Below are 20,025 nucleotides of genomic sequence, written 5' to 3'. Positions count from 1 at the left end.
AATTAATTATTAGTTTTCCCTTAAGTCAACTACCCATTACGCTAAAACTAAACCTATCACTTCATTAAGTTTCATCTAAGTTAACAAACAAAACAAAGTAAAAGGGTTAGTTGCATCATACAAATTAAAAGCACAAAAAATAAAATAAAAGGGGCCAAATAATATCAAATGGGCACGCCCGTTTTGGGCCACTTGTGATCCCATAGTTCTTGTTAGGGAGAATGGGCTCGGCCCATTTTTAAAAATTGATGCGCCTTGTTCATGCCTATTGGGCTTTGGCCCGGCATGTATATTCTCCATTTCGCGTAGACGGGGGTGGACCGAGAGAAGGTTTCGTTGGGCTTTTAGCCCAACACCGAATATGGAAGAAGAACGAGTCCCTCGGACTCGTATGCGGTGGTCATGCAAAACATGAAAGGAAAAGGATTAGAATATAACCAAAAAGAATAAGATCGAATATGTAAAGATAAAATTTCAAAACGGACAAAGATTATGTATATCTTTGTGTATATTTAAGTATATCTCATATATACACATTCATAAGGACGTATAGAAGGTCAATGTCGGAAAGCTTTTGCTCCGTCTTCCCGATGTTGCCCAAGTTCCAAGGGATTTCGTGAATCCCAGGCATGGCTAACACCGGGGGGAGGGGGTTCAGTATAGGGTAGGATAACAAACTTCATGCTTAGACTAGACTGCACTCGATTTAACCTTAGAAACGAAGAAGGATAATGGTCCTTTCCATCTTTAAGAAGCAGATTTCATGCCCAGTGGCATTTATTTTAAGGACCAATAGCAGATTTTTTTTAAAAAAAAATATTCACTATGCAGTCACTAGCTACAACACATATATAACATATAAACCATGATTAACCATAACAGGATATTCTACATATGTTTTAACATGGATAGACTTAGACTAGGGTAACATGAAACATACTTTGACTATGCTAAGCCAAACAAACATCCAACCATACTTCACTGTAAAAATAACTCATCGGATAAAAACTTCATTGGACTAAACTAATTTTAAGTGGGCTAGGCAATTCAATTTCTAAGCAACACAGGAGGGTTTTTCTCCTTCAAACATTCACAGTTTCAAACTTGAGCAAACAAACTAGGCCACTTTGAGTGTAATTTTTTATACTAATTGCAACACCTAGCAGAATAGACTCAATAACTAAACATGGTTTCATACCAACTACAATACTAAGCAGGCAAACTAAGAGGCTAAATACAGTTTCTTACCAACTGCCACACTAAGCAAAACAAACTAAATAACTGAATCTAAGTTTCTTATCAACTGCAACACTAAGCAAACAAACTAAATAGCTAAACACAGAACGAACTACTCATGATTACATAGGAACCAAAACCAAAATAATAAGGGAAGGGACCAGATCTGCTTCAACTTTAGCAACTTGAGGGATGAGAGGTACGCGAGTATATATTTGGATAAAAGTAGACTTATTCGAAACATAAAGTACAATCTTGGGTTAAGAACACATTAAACCATAATAAACATCAACTTCTATATTTCATCAGACCAATCACAGCATTACATCCACTATAATAATAGACTAACAGAACCAGTGTTCAAGCAAATAATAGTCTAAACTGGACTACTACATACTGGCAATCAGATCCCAAGTTAACATATCTGAATTCTACTTCAGATCATTCAACCAACACAGGATACATGCTTAACAGGGGCAAATTACACAATACTTCCGTACATATTTAAACTAACAGGCTGGCTCTAAGTATAAAGCAAACTAAACATTAATCAAAAGCATTCAAACATGTCTTAAACTGAACTAACATATAATGCAGGCAAACTAACAACAAGCGACTAAGTGAGACAGTGAAACAACATCATATACGCATTTAAATACACCCTATCGACATGTTGAGCTAAACAACAAATTAAGCATAGAAACACACTACATACAAGAACTGGAAGATAAAAAAAGATATGAAGTTTACTGACCTTCTTCGGGTGCAGCGAAGTGAGGCTCGAGCTTCCGATATACCTCGAAACACTTCGAAATTCGAACTTGCGTATGCTCGAATTCAAACGAATACCCGAAGCAAAAACAAAACAGGATTTAGTATTTTTATGACTCGATACTGACCCATATTGCAACTGCTAATAGAATTAATATTTTAGGGAATTCTAGGCGGTTGAAAGACTTATATTTTAGAGATTTTCAAGGCTAAAGAACTGTTTTTCAGGGGAAAGGTTTTAGGCCACTCCCAGAACCTCTTTCTACGAACCCAGAAAACGAATATTTATAAGGGGGAAAATCTAGGGTTTGCTTGGGTTTCAAAAATTTGAAAATTGAGCGGGATCGAATCCTTTTCAAACACAAACGTATAGGGGCTCTTTTCTGTCTTTGACCAGAAAATCAGAAGAAGGAGACAAAATTTACTAAAAGTCCGTGCTCGAAAATCAACGAAACAGACGAAGGAGATGATTTTTAAATTCACAAATGGCCAAAACTCATTAAATCGATTTCAGATCCAAAAGAGACAACGGAGGAAGATGACGATTCTTACCTACAGTTGAACACTGATGAACATTAATTCTTTTCCCCAAATGGCCATGCATGGCCTGTAGAATCGAAAGAAGTTCTGCGATTTACTATATATGTTGAATGAGAGACAGAGGAGGAGAAGGGGAAAAGACGAGTCCGCTAGAGTTCGCAAACGGACGACTTTTACACAGAAGGGGAAGGGACAATTTTTGTCCATGGCTAAAGGGAAGCGGGGTTTTGCCGAAAGTAGGGAGGAAGAGAGAGGCAGGGGGAGAGGAGAGGAGAGAGAGAGAGACGAAAGGGAAGAAAAGAGAGGAGCGGGTGGGGCGGCTGAAGAGGGAATGGGGTGTAACCCTAGCCTACTTCACATTTTGTGAAACGGATGGGCCTATTCGGGTAGTGGACCGGGTCGAGTAGATTTAGGTGAAGTGGGCTAGTGATCTTGTTTAAATGAATGGTGGACTGAATTGGTCCGAGAATGTTAATGGGCTGGTCGGTTTAGGTGTTAAAATGTGGGCCAATCACATTGGGTTGGTCCGAAAGTGATTATAAATTGGTCGGGGGCGGATGGGCTAAATATATATTTGCTTCTTATGCTATTTTGGCTTTTAAATTTGCATAAAAGATCTATTTTGATTAAAATACTACCTATTATAAAGTATGTATTTATCAATGCTCGGATAAAAATAAAATTATATGGCGTCGTAATAGCTATGCAATAATATTTTGAAAGTTAACAGTAAATAAACACTAGTATTTAACTGCGCGAAATAAATGCGATGCGTAACATAAGATGCAAATTATGATAATACCGGTAATAAATAATAATAATAATAAGAAGAAGAATAATAATTGTGGTAACAAATTAACAACTAGTGACTGCAATAAAATAATAAAACACCGGTATTAGTAGAAGCTAATAATGATAGTAAAAATATAAATAATCATTTCTTAAATTGCCAAAATACTATAAATGTAAATAAATATTTAGGGAAGGCGGGACAAAATTGGGTGTCAACAGGATCAATTCAGATCTTCCTCAAATTATTGACTTTAGCTCCAGGTTTCTATAAGTTATGCTAAATTTATGGTCATTTCAAATTAAATTTTATTCTTACTCTTTATTAACGTATCTCAAGTTACAATATGAAATAGAATCGTCTCAGTGTGTGGAGAAAGCTCACAAAGAATTACTCAAATTTCGTCTCAAAAGACTCATTCTATTGAAGATGAATTAGCATCTGGAAGTGTTGGAGTTAAAACTATTGAGGCTTTGATTGACTCTAAGCATGTGAGTACCTAATTATTAATAATCAGCACAACAGGAAAACTTTTACCTTATCTTTCTGTACATAAAAGTTGTAAATCCAATTTTTATGAGCAGCCGGGAAACTTCTGGATTGTAGCAACCATTGTATACATAGACCTAGAGTGCAAAATGTGCGCAAAGAAGGTTGAGCCAGAGGGGAATAAGTTCTATTGTAAAAAATGCGGGCAAGTTCCATCTGCCAGTCATAGGTATGACCATAATACATACTTCCTTAACTTTTTTCATAAACAAACTTAAATTTTTTTCTATAATGACTCTTTCCAGGTTCAAGCTAAAATTAGGAGTGATAGATGACACCGGTACAATTATTTTGATGATGTGGGATAGGGATGCAGCAAAAATGATCGGAATGATTTAAAAAATGTTGTATCTGAGGTATACTACAAACTCTCTATACAAAATAAGACCACCAACGTGTAAAAAATTATCATTAGCTCACTTATATATAGTAGAATAGACTGAAAGCATGTTTACAAAATAGTCATGCATGATCTTACAAATGTTTAAAGAGATTTAAGCTTTTACATATCAATTTTAAGTTATATGAACCGGTGATTGGCAATTAAAAATATTTTTGTTTACTCAAATTCCAAAAGAAAAATATTGTAAAGCCTTTAATCGGCTCTTAAGTTATTCAGTTTTAACTTAAGTTATTCGGCTCCATACCATGCTAACGATTACTTGGTGACTTCGTTAACTCCAAAACCGTAAGCTTTTAATTCCTAATTATTCGAAGAAAAATTTCACCTATTACAGATCACTCTTAATAGATTGATAATCATATGCCAAGATTGTGATTAATATTGACACTTATCAATTCTACCAACAACTATAGGTGATACATTATATATACTCCAAGCATAGTCATAGTTGTTTAAGGGATCACAAGTTAGATGTCTAAATTTGAGATTTCATAAACATTTCTCCGTGCGTCAAAAGGCTTGTGTACACCAATGACAAAGGGGAAGAAGTTAAAGGACTTTGCTCAAACTTCTTATGCATAATGAACGACTCCCTAATTCTCTAAATGATGTAAGATTAGTCTGTGCTTATCTTAGTTTTCTGGTACAGATTAAGTTAAAACCACTCTTCCTAATGCATAGTACAAAAACATTCTTGCTCTTGCTTACTAATGTAGCTACAAATGTTTCATATTTCAGGTGACTTGTAGCCTGGAGCAGAGGTCAAGATTACTAGAGTTGTTGATAAAGAAATGCTCATGACAAAAAATTCAAATGCCACCATTAAAATGGTAAATTTTATTTTAGCTACATTATTGTCATCTAACACACTTTTGCTGCCTTTCAATTTGGATATGCATTTTTTATAATTTCAATTTGTCTCTCGACTTGCCATTGGAACTGGAATTACTCCATTCGTTTATCCCTATGTAAAATGTTCTTGACAAACACAACGATTACAAGGTACACAAAACCATTTGCTTCAATTTATTTTTATTTGATTGGCTTCGGCACGTCTAGGGAAATAATAAGAACTAAGGAGAACACTTGTTTGGTTATAGGCATAAAAGTTTGAGTGTTAGATAGATGGCCGGTAGACTATTGAGTGCTATTTGAGTCAAAGATGAATAGTTATTAAACACTTAATATATCAACATTAGTTTATTCAAACGTTTGAATTACAATCACTACTACTCTTTAATATTTGATAGGCTCCAAATGCTACCAATGACTTGTGTCGTTACAGTAGGTTGGTCGATTTATTTGATCAACTTATGAAAAATCATACATTCGATCCTTATGTAGTTGTAGAACTATTTTTTTGGTCTCTTTATTTAATTTTTTGTTGCGGATATGTTGGACTACTCTTTTCCATGGAAGTGGCAACATTGGAGATATTAGCAAAGCTAAATGAGTTGGTTTGCTTTTCACTGATGAAAACATTGGTCTTTTTCATGCTAATTTTTCATCTTCTCTTCTTCTGATTTTTAACTCAAAACAAATGGTTAATAATGAAGTTGAAGCAACTATATATACCATGGGAAAATGTTAGTATGTGATAAGACTGATCTGAGAATATTATATCTGTGTTATCTCACATATGGTTCATATACATCTATTTCTTATCTCTCCTCTCTATTTTTTCTTTTGAACAATCGGCGCATTTTAGAATGTGATAAGACTAATCTGAGAATATTATATCCGCAATATGTCACATATGGTTCATATACATCTATTTCTTATCTCTCTCCTCTCTATTTTTCTTTTGAACAATGCGCGCATCGCTGAAAAATATACTGAGTTAATTTGTTAATAATGATCATTATCTATTATCTGCAGGTTGAGTCTGTTATGTACATCATTACGTAACAGTCGAAGGGTATCTTGGATTTCTCGAAACCAGTTATCTTGTGAAGCTTTTTGTGACAGGTCACAGATGATATACCGATTGCTCTACTCCAAACTGAGGCAAATTACCATCGTTGTATCGGGTCTGGAATGGATTATAATCATGTCTGGATGACCCAAACCAGGTATGACCTTGAACCCTGACAAAAGTCGTCTTTGCCGAGTTTGATCTGACTAGACTTGAACTGCCACGTGTCATCTCCTAATTCGCCCAGCTATCAAATTTGTATTTTGACCAATACAGTATTAAAGTGTTGTCAAAAAGAAAAAAGGAGGTTCAAATAGAGTTTCCAGAAGATTAAGGTGGCAGGACCCCAAAAGTTTTTAATTAGGAGTTAGGGCCCTGGTTTTCTTTTTTCTTTTTTGGCCCCAGAAAATACTAATGGTAGGAATAGCAAACACGCTAGGGTCTCTTTGTATTTTTAAAAATTTTGGTGTTAATTTTAAACTTTTCTAAACATCCCTTTTCTCTTTCTCTTTCTTTCCATCTTTCTTCTTCCATGTTCTTCTTTCCCGAAAATCATTCCTTTACTCCCAAATTATTCCATTTCTTCAAATTCGATGTGTGTAATCGTCATTGTAAGCTAAACTTGAAGTATATATAGATTTTGGTTGCTGAAAAATGTGAAGGAGGAGTTGGAAGCCATTGACGGCCATTAACAAAAGCTTCGAAGCTCTAGCTCAAAATGTGGGTTACCGCAAACGAGCACCATTTTGAGTGGGTGATACCTCAAAAGAACAGGAATATTAAGGAGAATTCATATATGAAATTTGAAGCAATTTCGTTGAGATTTGACATGGTTTTGGATCGATTTATAGCAGGTCTCAAGGTTAAAGAAGGCGATTGTTCAAAGTTTAGATTACCTCAAACAGTACGTATTTCGAGTGGATGATATCTCAAAAGAACTGGAATGTCGAGGGGAGTTCATATATGAAAATTGAAGCACTTCGGTTAAGATTTGGCATGGTTTTGGATCAAATTACAGCAGTTGTTCGTCTAAAAGGAAGAAGACGACACTGCCGGAAATTGTCTATTATAATTTTATGGGAATAGAGGAAAATATACCCCTCAACTTTGCGATATAGAGCGGATATACTCCTCGTTAAAAAAGTAGGGCATATATACCCTCGCCGTTACAGAAATTGTGCACTTTCCCCTTTTTTTTACATGTGTAAATTTAATGAATTAAAAAAAATTGTCTTATTTTTTTCATTTAAAAATTGCAACGTGGCTCTAAAAATAAAGAAAATCAAAAATCAAAAAAAATTATTCATCATCTTCACGTTAACCCATTTGTAAATCTCAACCAAAATCACTCAAAAACTTTACCAAATCATCCCAAATTTCATATATGAACTCCTCAAGAAATTCTTCCTCTTTTGAAATAACACCCGTTCGAAAAGGAACCCGCTTGCGGAAATCCGAAATTTTGAACTTGAGCTTCATGCTCCGCTGATAATGAAGAGAGATTGTCAGCTATCTGGAGAAGTGATTTTTCATACATCTTTAACTGGGTAAGACAAATTCCTTTGCTTGCTAACTTATTAAAACGTTATGTACTAATTTTTTCTCTAGCTATCACTCTTATCCTTTTTTAAGTTTTGTGCCGGCAACATTTAGAATGGACTGTTGTAGGTTTGTTTTTCATTAACTTTCCCCACACATTAAATTAAGCTTTGACATTGGTCGTTTAAACTTCAATTTATATTGATATATTGTGCCGCCCAGCCCGTAGTGAAAAGGGTCACACATAGTTACTAGACAAGGTGCAGATTCTAATAGACGATAGTGAAGAATGTAAAAAAAAAGTAGGCACTGGAGATCGAAGGTGGTCACATTTTAGCCACTAAGAACTGAAGAGGGTCACACATAACCATTGGGCCAGCTGTAACCTCTAACAGACTATGGTGAAGAATGTGAAAAAACAGATATTGAGAACTGAAGAGGCACCTTTTTAGTCCCTTTGGGGATGGTTTTTCGTTTAATATTTAAGTTGTGATTTCTGATCTATTATAATATTTATCAAATTATTAGAAACGACTATGATTTTCGTAAGCAACCTACGGTTTAGCCAAAATTATCTTAAAAGTTGATGAATTAATTCTTGAAACTTATGGTTTTTGGCATATAAAAGAATATTTAACAAAATGGTAACGTCATTAATATTTAAAAAAATGATAACATCATTATTAATATATCAATAAAAAATTATAAGTCGTTCGCTATTAATCTCAACAGTACAAATTGGTTGCATAGTTATTTCAATAATTGCAATACAGACAAGAACATTTCACATTGATCACATATGTAGTCATGTCATCAATTTCAATATATATTATATGTAGTGCTAGTGGCATTTAGCCCGTGCTAAGCTCGGGCCCAAAACTAAAATTAAAGTTACATCTATAATTACTTATAATTATTTTTTTCGCTTTTTTTATATTAAGTTATTGAAAAATTAGTTCAATAGTCTTTGCAAACTTTTAAAAACAAAAGACTTAATATTTAAATTGAACAGAAGTATTTAAAAATTGAACATAGATTTCTTTTGTCCTTACTTTAGATTTTCTTTTTACCTTCAAACATTTACATGACATAAAATATCTTATTTTTTGTTATTTGTTGAAATTTATTTAAATTTTATATTTTGACAATTTCTTGAAATCCAACTTAGTTATAGCATATGTGTGTTAACAACATCCATTATGAACTATAACGTTTTCTTCCAAAAACAAGAAAAATAATTTGGTTCTAGAGACATCAGTTATATGCTACATTTATTCTTTACTGAGATTTTGATGAGGTAACTTATAAAACAAAGATAAATTTTAAATAAAATTTTATACTTTACAATATCTGTAGATGTCAATTCATTTAAATTATACAAAGTATGTTGAAAATACGAAGAAAATTAATTATTTTTCTCAATATAATTAAACTTTCCTTTTACTTTCTAAAGTTATATAATGAGAAAATGACATTTTTTCCTTTTGTTAGTTAAAGTGGAACATTATTTTATAAAATGTATATTTTGATTATTTTCTCAAACACAAATGAAGCTTCAATGTTGCATGATTCATTTAACCATGTTTCACTATGCTAACAAACACTGCCTAATATTTTTTTTACCCCCTCCCACACCCCCCACCCCCCACCCCCAACAAAAAAAATGATACTCAAAATCACAAAAAAAGGTACTCCCTTTTACCACAAGTTGTTTGACATTACTACTGCTTGAAAAACTAAAAAATTATTTCATTAACTACATATTTTCAAAGATGTTCTCAACATTTTTAACTATCCGTCAAGTTTGGATTATAGTTTCTTTTTATGTAATTTTTAAAGTGTAAATTTATATTAAGAAATATATTTATGAATTCATACTGCGTAGTCAGAGGCGGAGGGAGGAAGGGTCAAAATGGTTAATCCGAACCCCTTTCGGCAAAAAATTACCTTTGTTTATATATGATTAAATTATTTTTTATGTATATATATTAGAAGTTGAAGCCCCTCTGTCTTCTTTGTGTGTTTACTTTTTCATATTTGAACCCCCTTAGTGAAAATTCTGGCTTCGCCATTTTGCGTAGTACGCCTGGCACTATTTTTTTTTTGTAGATGAATGGAGTATAAGCTACAACATACATTGTTCATTATGTTATCCTTTTAGAAACTATGTAATATTTAAGTACGCATGCATTTTAAAAAAATCAAATATTAGAATATACCAAATAATATCCGAAAAAAGTTAATTTTGTTAAACATGAACGATATGGCTAATCAACGTACAAACCAACACAACACGGTGATGAAAATATTCAAATTTTAATATTGTTAACAAATAATTTAGATAAAAATAAACAAATTAGGTAACAATATCTAATTCAAACGAAGATCAATTTTATCTGTTAAATTTTTAAAGTTTCGCATTGGACAATTAAATTCAATTCTTGTGTACAATACATGTTTAAATTAAGGTAACTGCAAATGTGGTGCATTTTCCCATTCAAGTTACACGTACTGACTTTTTTTTTTTAATTGACGTCATCACAGTTCACAATTTCTTATAAGTGTTTCAAGAGGAGCTTGAAATTTGTAAATTTATCAAAATTGAGTGTGGCAGTAATAAAGAAATATAGGAGTAAAAAATGTGGCACATGAAAATGTTGAAGTACATGTTACATCATCTTCAAAAAAGTTAGTCTAAGGGATTTTGTATTACCAAAAAAGACTTGAAATTGCTTAATCTTTATATAACACCTTATGTGGATGAAGTAATAAAAGATAAATATGGGGGCAAATTTGGAAGAAGGGACCTCTTAGTTGGTAAGGCTTAGTTGTAATGTAACTAAAGTCCCCAACTAAGTACTACAAAAAAGTTGGATTGGCCCTTATGTAATATAGTAATAGTAACCACTTGCAACATAGCTAAGAAAAATATGTGATGTTCACATTTAGTTTTTTTTTTTTTGTAACAACTGTGAATATTACCATTAACAAAACAACCACAAAAACAAAGTAAAGAGCACCTAATTCCATAACCACCTTTGAGGGGTGTTATGAAAGTTAAGCCTCAAACAAGCAGGAAGAAACTAGTTACATCTCAGACTAAGTAAAAAATCCCTACAGCTATGTGTTCTCTTCGATGAGCTAAATATAACTAATCTATCAGCAATTTCCCTCTTGATCTGTGCATTTACATCAGCCGCCTGTACATTTACTTTATTGAATATCTTCCAATTCTGAGCCCTCCAAACTTGGTAAATCATAGCTCCATAAACTGCTGCTATCACCTTTTTTGGAACTGCTTCCACATTTTGCCTTTGATGTTCATCAGCACTCTCTTAATAGTACCTGCTGTCATACCCTATTTTAACCAGGGTCAAAATAGTTTATAACATCCCGATAATTCCGGGGTTAATTAAAGTTAGGGAGTCGCCACCTAATTATTTATGGTGAATTAGGGCACCTAAGGTAATTAAAGTTATTATCTAAAGTTGATTTGTTTTTAAAGTCTACGAAACCAAAAAGATCTGAGTAAGGGTTCAACTAACCTAGAGGGAAGGTATTAGGCATCCTCTAAGTTCCATTAATAATGGTTAATCCGACCGGACTTAAATTTAATTAGGCTAAGTATAACATTTTTTAAATGTTTTGAAAATAGCTTATAAACGTTGCTAAAGTTTTAAAATGTAATAAAGTAATAATATTAGTAAAGATAAGATTTGTGGAGAGTATAAAGGTTTGTATAAAAGAAGAACTTTAACGAAAATATGACTTACAAAGGTCGTTATAGTTTTGAAGAAAGAATATAATGATGCTGATTAGATAATACTTATAAATATCATTAAGGCATTATGAATAGCTCTAATATGTAAAAGGAAGAAAATAAAGCTTATTGAATTAATTGTTAATTCTTCCTACCCATTTACTAAAGCCAACCCGACTAAATTCACTAAAGTCCACCTAATCTAAACAAAATGAAACGAGTAAGATATTAATCATGTAGTTGCAAATTAAATGCACAAAATAAAATAAAACAGGCAATAAACTAAATGGGCTCAGCCCATCACTAATTTGGGACTATTTTAATCTAAAATAGAAATAAATTGGGCTTTGGCCCAATAAAGCTAATTGTTGTGTATTGCCGCGGACGGGCTGATGGGAATGACGCGAGAGAGATTTCGTTGGGCTTCTAGCCCAGCACCAAATGCGGAGGAAAACGAATCCCTTGGACTCGTATACAATGATCATGCACAAAACGAAAAGGAAAGGATTAGTACAAGTGAAGATATACCAAATATGTTCTTTGAATATAAAAATATTGGCTGCAACAGCCTACTAGAGGCCTGTTTGACAACAAGTATTTAATGAAGGGCAGCCACACCGTAACGGTGAATGGTATAGCAACTACAAACAACAATCTTCCCTTAAAACAGGTACCAAATAAAGAATAACACCAGTCAAGCATGGTAAACATTTACTGAAAATTTGCAGCAGCCAAATTAATCCAAAGCAGTGTTTTCAGCCTCAACAATACAATAGCAAATCGGCTCAAAATGACGCTGAAAACTAATTCAAATCGTAGCAGAAATTCGGTTCAAAACGCAATGGTTCATGGCCCAAAGTACCGCAATAAAAGTGGCTAAACTACAGCAGTTCAGGGGGGGGGGCAGAAAGCAACGGTTCAATACTCTATAATATATTCACTAAGTATAGAGATCTGTTACCCATTTGACAACTTTTAACTAAAACAGGGGGCTGTCTATAGTTACTCAACAGCCTCTAAGCAAACAGTAAAAAAAAAGAAATTAAACAAACATAGCCGAAGTCATTGCAGTATACAGGACAGCAACCAGGACTCAAAACAGAAAGGTACGACGAGAATTACAAACCGCATGATATCATTTACAACACTATAGGAACATGACATAGGACCGTTAAAGACTAAGGGGACAAAAAAACAGAGTCCAGTGAATGAGGTTGAGCTAAAGCTAAGCACACTCCTTTACTTGTTTAACATATAGGCCTTATGTGTTACTAACTGTTTTAACCATATACCCAATATACCTAAGATATACACACCACGATGCGTATATCAGATGTATATTGAACGTATATCCTCTTCCTACCTTGTTAATTCACTATATATCCTATGTATATTCGATTTTTAAATAGGTTCTAAGTCCGGGAAATTCAGTCTAATCATCCCAAACTACAGTAGACGTCTTTCGAATTCATTTAGCAATTAATATTCTATCCTAACATCCCCCAAACATCAAACAAATAGCAGGATAACAAAGAAACTACATAAACACCAGAAAATGACAGAAATAAGCTGAGATTTTAACTAAGACAGAAACCAACAACTAAAACAATAAGTGTATCGAGATTCACTAATCGCATAAACTAACGTGAACACCAATGCAGAATCCAAACAGAGATGAACTAGTTAAAACTGCCTAAACTAAGCTATGAATCTGAGAGAAAAGGGAAAAATGCAGTGGAAGTCAAGCAAAGTAATGAAACAACAGCCTACTTGACCGAAACAAGATACAACAGATTTCGAGTAAATGCAAGTTATCAATATGCCCATGTACTACTCCAACAAACTAAGGATCCGAGAAGCAAAATCAACGCAGAAAAACATGAAGGATAAACTATTCATCCTATATTTGTGCATACCAATATAAGATAAACCGACCAACGAACTAATCTAAACCGAGAACTATTCATGCTCATCAACTACCATTTCGGATAGAATTCAAGAGAGAAAGCTAAACTTTAAATTCAAGCTTCAGCCAAACAACTTCAAATTCGAAAAATGAAATAAACTTGGACAAATATTCCTTGTACTCAACACGTACATTCATGTTCCGCAGAATCATACTAATCAACCGAAAGCAACAAAGACTGCAAACAATACGTTTTGTACTACATGGGAACTTGTCCTGACAGTAACGAACAACGAAAACTAGAAACGGGGATAGTGATTTTACCTGTTGTGGGTGCAGTGAACGAGAGCGTCGGGTCTTCGATCTACACTCGATCTTAAAGTAACAAGCCGAAAGAGTAAAAACGACTTAATTTTCAAATGGGTGTTCCCAAGTATAGTGATGAAAAATGTAAACTAATTAGGAATGGTTAAAGTGACCCCTTCGGCTAAGAACTTAAGACGTATTTATAGAATGATTTCTAGGGTTTTTCTTCGGTTCAAAAATTGGGCGGGATGTTGAACTAGGGTTTTTCAAAACGAATTCAAAGTGAACCATTGAAATGTTCACGTGGTTTGATTCGGGTGTTACCTGAAGTGGACAGATTCTCTGTTTTTTGAGGATTTGTTGTATTTTGAAGCAAAAATGAGAAACCTCCCTTCGTCAATGACAGAAAACTTCGGGTAAAGCAACGTAAGGTCGTTTTCTTGTATGGAAATGGTGCGGACAGGTCTGTCATGTTGAAAAGAGGCTGAGACTTTGGTCGAAAATGGAAGAGGAAGGAGAGACGAGAGCGAGGTAGACGACAAAGAGAGGACAGAGGATAAGGCGTGGCTGCTGTTCTGAAAATGGGGATGACAATCTGTTCAAGGCTAAAAGGATTCTGTTTGTTTGCTAAAAATGGGGGGGAAAGGAGAGGAACGAAGAGAGAGTTGAAGGGGGGAGGAGGTGCGGCGGTGAGTGGGTTGAGGAAAGAGAGAGGAAGATAGGGATTAGGGTAAAAGAATAAGGGAATTGGGCCGGTCGGGTCGGGTAATAAAGTAGTGGGCTGGACGGGTGAAAGGCTAAATGGGCTGGCCAAATTATGTGGGTTGCGGATTTATGGGCTTGATCATTTGGGTCATTAATTTGGCTGAAATTCCTCCTCCATATAAATTCCATTGGATTTTTAACTTAACAACTAGTACAATATGTATTATGATAAAATAAAAGACTTGATAAAGTATTAATTTAACGAGCACAAAATCTGAAAATAAAAATGATGACGAGCCATTAAAAATTGTGATAAAGTAATGCTCGTAATGTTGATAGTGAAAATAGTGAAAATGAAAGTAAAGATATTAATAGCAATAAAATAAAAGTAGTAGTGAAAATAAAATATTTAGATTATTGATAAATTCAGAAACCCGAGGAGATAAGTTGGAATAAAGGAGGGACAAAATTGGGTATCAACACCTGCAATAAACTGAGCACCAGTCCATTGCTCAAGGCCTCTCTTTACTTCCTTGGTCCAAGCACCTTTGTCCAAATAAGTGATCGGTTGATTCTTGCCTCTGTTGATCACATAAATAACAAGATTCATCTTCTGCGGGTATATTCATCTTCAGCATTCTATCCTTTGTGAGTAGTTTGTTTTATGCAGCTAACCACGTAATAAATCTATGCTTCGGCTGAGCCACTGAACTCCAAAGAAGATCAGCAATACTCAGTCTATTCTGGTGCCCCATTAAATCCATATAGCTTCTAGTGATAGAATAATGACCTTTGCGAGTAAGGTTATACTTATCCTGCACATACCATTTTTTCATGCTTTCTTTCAGAGAATTTATCTTCCTCCAGTACCAACTACTATCTTGAGGAGCTTTGTGGGTCCAAATATCCTCTGGTGCTTTCATATGTATTCTATGAACTCATTTTACCCACAAGGATTCCTTATTTACTATTAATTGCCACAACAACTTGCCAACCGAGGCAATGTTCCATGTCCTACAACCTTTGATGTTCAGTCCACCTAGTTTATTTGGATAACAGAATTTATCCCAAGCTACTAGTGAAACCTTCCTCTGAATATCTGATGTCCCCAGGGGCGGACCCCCGTGCTGCAATACGGTGCTCCAACACCCATTAACTCAGACGTGAACTATGTTGTTTATTTAGAAATTTCTCCAAATTAGGCTATATAGGCTGAATAGCACCCACCAACCAAAAGTTGGAGTGGGTGCTTTGGTTCAGTGCATTTGTTAAAGTTGCACGGTTGGCTGAGGGGTGAGGGTTCGATTCTTAGCTACTACAATTTTTTAAAACTGTTGCTTTAGTTGTTCCAGCTGACTTCTCCTTCTTTTTCTTTTTTTGCAAAATATTTATTCTTCTTCTTTTTTCACTTTAATTTTTACGTTTAGTTTTTTTTTTCCTTAATGTTCTTTGTTAGCTTTTTCTATTATTGTGTTCAAATAATTTCGCACTTCTATTTTATGAGCCGTAGCAACTTTACAGTAAAGGAAGATCAGCACCCACGACATTAAAATCCTGGGTCCGCCACTGGATGTCCCCCACAAGTATTCCATGAACTTCCTATCCACCTCCTTTAGGATGCTTTGAGGCAATATAAAGATTGCCCCTCAACCCCCATCCCAAAAAAAAAAAAAAAAAAAAAAAACTATGTATTGAGAAGAAAACTGCATTTATCACTTACAATCTATCAGCAAAAGAGAGAGCTTTTTGGAGTAAGTCAAAGTGATTCTGTTAGTGCACATATAATTATGTCACCAATTTCAAGTTGTTACATATAGTTACGATCATCACAACCTTTTCGCGAGCACATTATTAACATTACTCATTAATTATCATTATTTTAGATTATTATAGTGTTGTTTCACTAATTCATGGTGATAACATATTATGTAGTTACAAATATAATTTTTTTAATTTAAAATTAGTTCACTTCTTATTAAAAATTTATTTTTTGATTGCAAAAGCAAGTGTTAGGTTGTAGTTTCTTATAATATGTAGCTTGTTTATAATAATGCGGAGTATGCAAGTGTGGTGACATAACTCTTTTGATGACCTCATTCTCCCCTCCCAAAGCACGTCATCAACTAGTTTTAGCTACTACCAATCTCCAATTTTTGAGAAGCCCAAAAGGTATTATTAGAATTTGATGGGTAAATGACCTCTTCGGGATAAAGACATGAGGCAGACTAAGCGGTACAAGACATTCATGAATGCATTCGTCACAAATCCAACAGTGAATGTATCTCTGTCGTTGGTCTATACATAAACGTTGTCCTTTTACTTTTGCTTTTAACGAATCCTTTCTGTCTATTATAATAGTCTAATGGTTTATACATAACCGTTGCCCATTTATTTTTGCTTTTAACGAATCCCTTCTGTCTATTATACTAGTCCAATGGTCTATACATAAACATTGTCCTGTCTATAATAAAGTTATAAATGTGAAATGTTCATCTTCAACCTCAACCTCAACCTCAAATATGAAATTTTACCCAAAATCACCTTAAATCTTCTCCAAACTCTTACAATTTGAGATTTAGACTCCTCAAAAGATTCCGACAAAACCTAATTACACCCACTTGAAATAAATCACTCCTTCATAAAACCCATTTTTCAAGTTTGAAGCTCAAGCTTGAACAATGCCTATATTCAAGGGCGAATTTATGTATTAATTTGGGTCACGTGGACACATGGTCACTCGACTAAACTCGATATATTATGTGTATAATTCTGAAAATATATCTAATATTACCTGAAGGAACACGTGGTCAAACTAGGCCGAGTGGAGCACTGATTAGGAGCTTTGTTTATTTCCTCAAGGTCTCGGGATTGAACCCGAGCTCCTGCACGTTTCATCTAATGAATATTTTCCCCTTTATTTCTAATTACCCAAGTCCCAAAAGGCAAAAGAAATAAAAAAATTTCATAGGTGCTAAGTTGCAACGAATCAAAGGCAAAAGAAATAAAAAAATGCCTGATAATGGTGAACCCATCCTCTTGAAATCCTGGATTCCTCTGCCTATATTCAAGCTCAAATATGAGATTTAATCTAAAACCACCTTAAATCTTCTCTGAACTCTCTAAAATTTGAGATTTAAACTCCTCAAACATTCCCAACAAAACTCAATAACACCCATTTGAAATTAATCACTCTTTCACAAACTTATTTTTTCAAGCTTGAAGCTCAAGCTCCAAAAATGACTGTCAATGGAGTATAAGATGTAGGAGGGAAAAAATGTGGGAGTGAGTTGAAAAAGGGAAAATTAATTTTTTTTAATAAGGTAAAAGATATATTTTTAGATTTTTATTTTAGGTTCTTTTAGTATTTCTTATTTTGGACCAAAATGTTTTTTTTAAACTTGGGGGCTTATTTTGACTCTGAGATAAGTTTCTTGCACTTAATTAGCACTAATCCTAATCGCGGTCCTAATACCTAATAATTACAATTTGGAGTCTAGATTCATAAGAAAAACCAACTTGAGGTCCTACCATCACATTTCCCCGGGTTGCTTGATACTTGTTGCTGACGGAAGATAGCAGTTATTATGTGAAATTAATGAAAGTGTGAGCAAGTTGGGCCGGCCCCACTAAACTTATAAAAAGAAAGAAAAAAGAGCAGTATTAAAGTGGAGGATAAAAAAGAAATTTTAAATAATAAGTAGGGTAATAAATATACATTATTCTCACAAGGGCAAAGGTGCAAATATACCCCTCAACTTTGCGATTTAGAGCAGATATACCCCTCGTTACAAAATGGTACAAATATACCCCTGCCATTATAAAATAGAGCAAATATACGTTTTTCGATGACGGGATTTTAAAAAAAAATTCATTTAGGTTATTTTTTAATTAAAAAAATGTCACGTGACTTTAAAAAAAGGCTAACCATTTTTTTTAGTAAACATACTTTTCTAAAGTGACATAGTAATTTTTTTCTGATGGGTCGGGTCTGGTTCGTTTTAAAAAATGGGTAGACTTATTTTTTTAAAGTTACTGAGATATTTTTTTAAAAAGAAACAGACCCAACCCACCAGCAAAAAAATTACTATGTGGCTTTAGAAAGTATGTCTCCAAATAAAAAATATTTTTTTGCGCGGAGTGCCCTTCTTTTGGGGTGGTCTTTAAATTTTGCCCCTCATATTTGTGGTCTTTAAATTATGCCCCTCATATATTCTTTGGTCTTTAATTTTTTCCCTTCGCATTGCAACTTTGAGCTTTCGCGCGAGTTCCGAGTTCGAACCCCGCTCAAGCAAAAATTAAAAAAAAAAATCGCAAGACAAGGTTTGAGTCGCGTGTATCTGGGACCGGCATACTTTTGTTAAGGAATTACAAATTTTATCGGACCGGCATACTCATGCCTTATGGGTAGACTTGGCATAAGTATGCCGGGTCCGGCATAACTTTGATAATTCCTTCACAAAGTTATGCCGGTGGGGGCATACTTTTAATGGACAAACTTTTATGCGGACCGGCATAACTTTGTGGAAGGAATTATCAAAGTTATGCGCGACCGCATACTTATGCCAAGTCCGCCCATAAGGCATAAGTATGCGGTCCGCATAACTTTGATAATTCCTTCACAAAAGTTATCGGTGGGGGTATACTTTTAATGGGCAAACTTTTATGCCGGACCCGGCATAACTTTGTGAGCCGGACGCTAAAACAAAGAAAACAGAGTAGTATTAAAGTGAAGGATAAAAAAGAATTTTATTGATTACTAAGTAGGGGCTTTTAATTATTGGTGACAAATAAGTTTTAAAATTGAGTTGAAGTAACTCTAGTTTTTTTAATTGAGTAGGGGTGATAATTTTTGGATTAGTGATTAGGGAGTTTTGACTCACCCCAAAGTTATATTTTTAACACTTTGACCCCAAACTTTATTTTTTACACTTTGCTCCCAAGTTATATTTTTAACACTTTAACCAAGCTTTATTTTTTACACTTTGCCCCCAAGTTTTATTTTTAACACTTTGACCCAACCCATATAAACCCTACGAGCCAAAAAAAAAACGCGCCAAAATTTCTTTTCTTCGCGCTCGTTTCCACCATTTTTGGCTCTTCTTTTTTGCTTCGTTTCTTCTTCTTCTTCTTATTCTGCTGCTCGCTTCTTCTTCTTCTTCTTCTTCTTCATCATCATCATCATCATCATCATCATCTTGACTGGATTTTGCTCAAGAAAGAAAAAAACAAGACCACCTGATTTTGCAATTTTTTTACTGGATTTCATTCGTGTAGCACTGAGAATTACTTCATAACTCATTCCATTGTTCTGCTTTCTTCTTCTTCTTCTTCTTCGTCCGCCATTGTTGCTCAAGAAAGAAAAAAACGTGACCACCCGATTTTGCAATTTTTTGACTGGGTTTTGTTGGTGTAGCACTGGCAATTACTTCATAAGTGTTTTCCGCTCATTTTGGTAAGTACAACAATCGTTTTATTCAATTTTTCACACAGGTATAAATCTCCGATTTTCCAACAACTTACGATGCCGTTGTAGTTGTTGCAACATATAATGTGGTTGTTGCAACTTCTATAACGATTATGAAGTTGTTGTAATTGTTAAATAAAT

Source organism: Lycium ferocissimum, chromosome 2 (genome assembly GCF_029784015.1).
Source record: "Lycium ferocissimum isolate CSIRO_LF1 chromosome 2, AGI_CSIRO_Lferr_CH_V1, whole genome shotgun sequence".
Taxonomy (NCBI): Eukaryota; Viridiplantae; Streptophyta; class Magnoliopsida; order Solanales; family Solanaceae; genus Lycium; species Lycium ferocissimum.
This window is presented reverse-complemented; position numbering follows the sequence as displayed.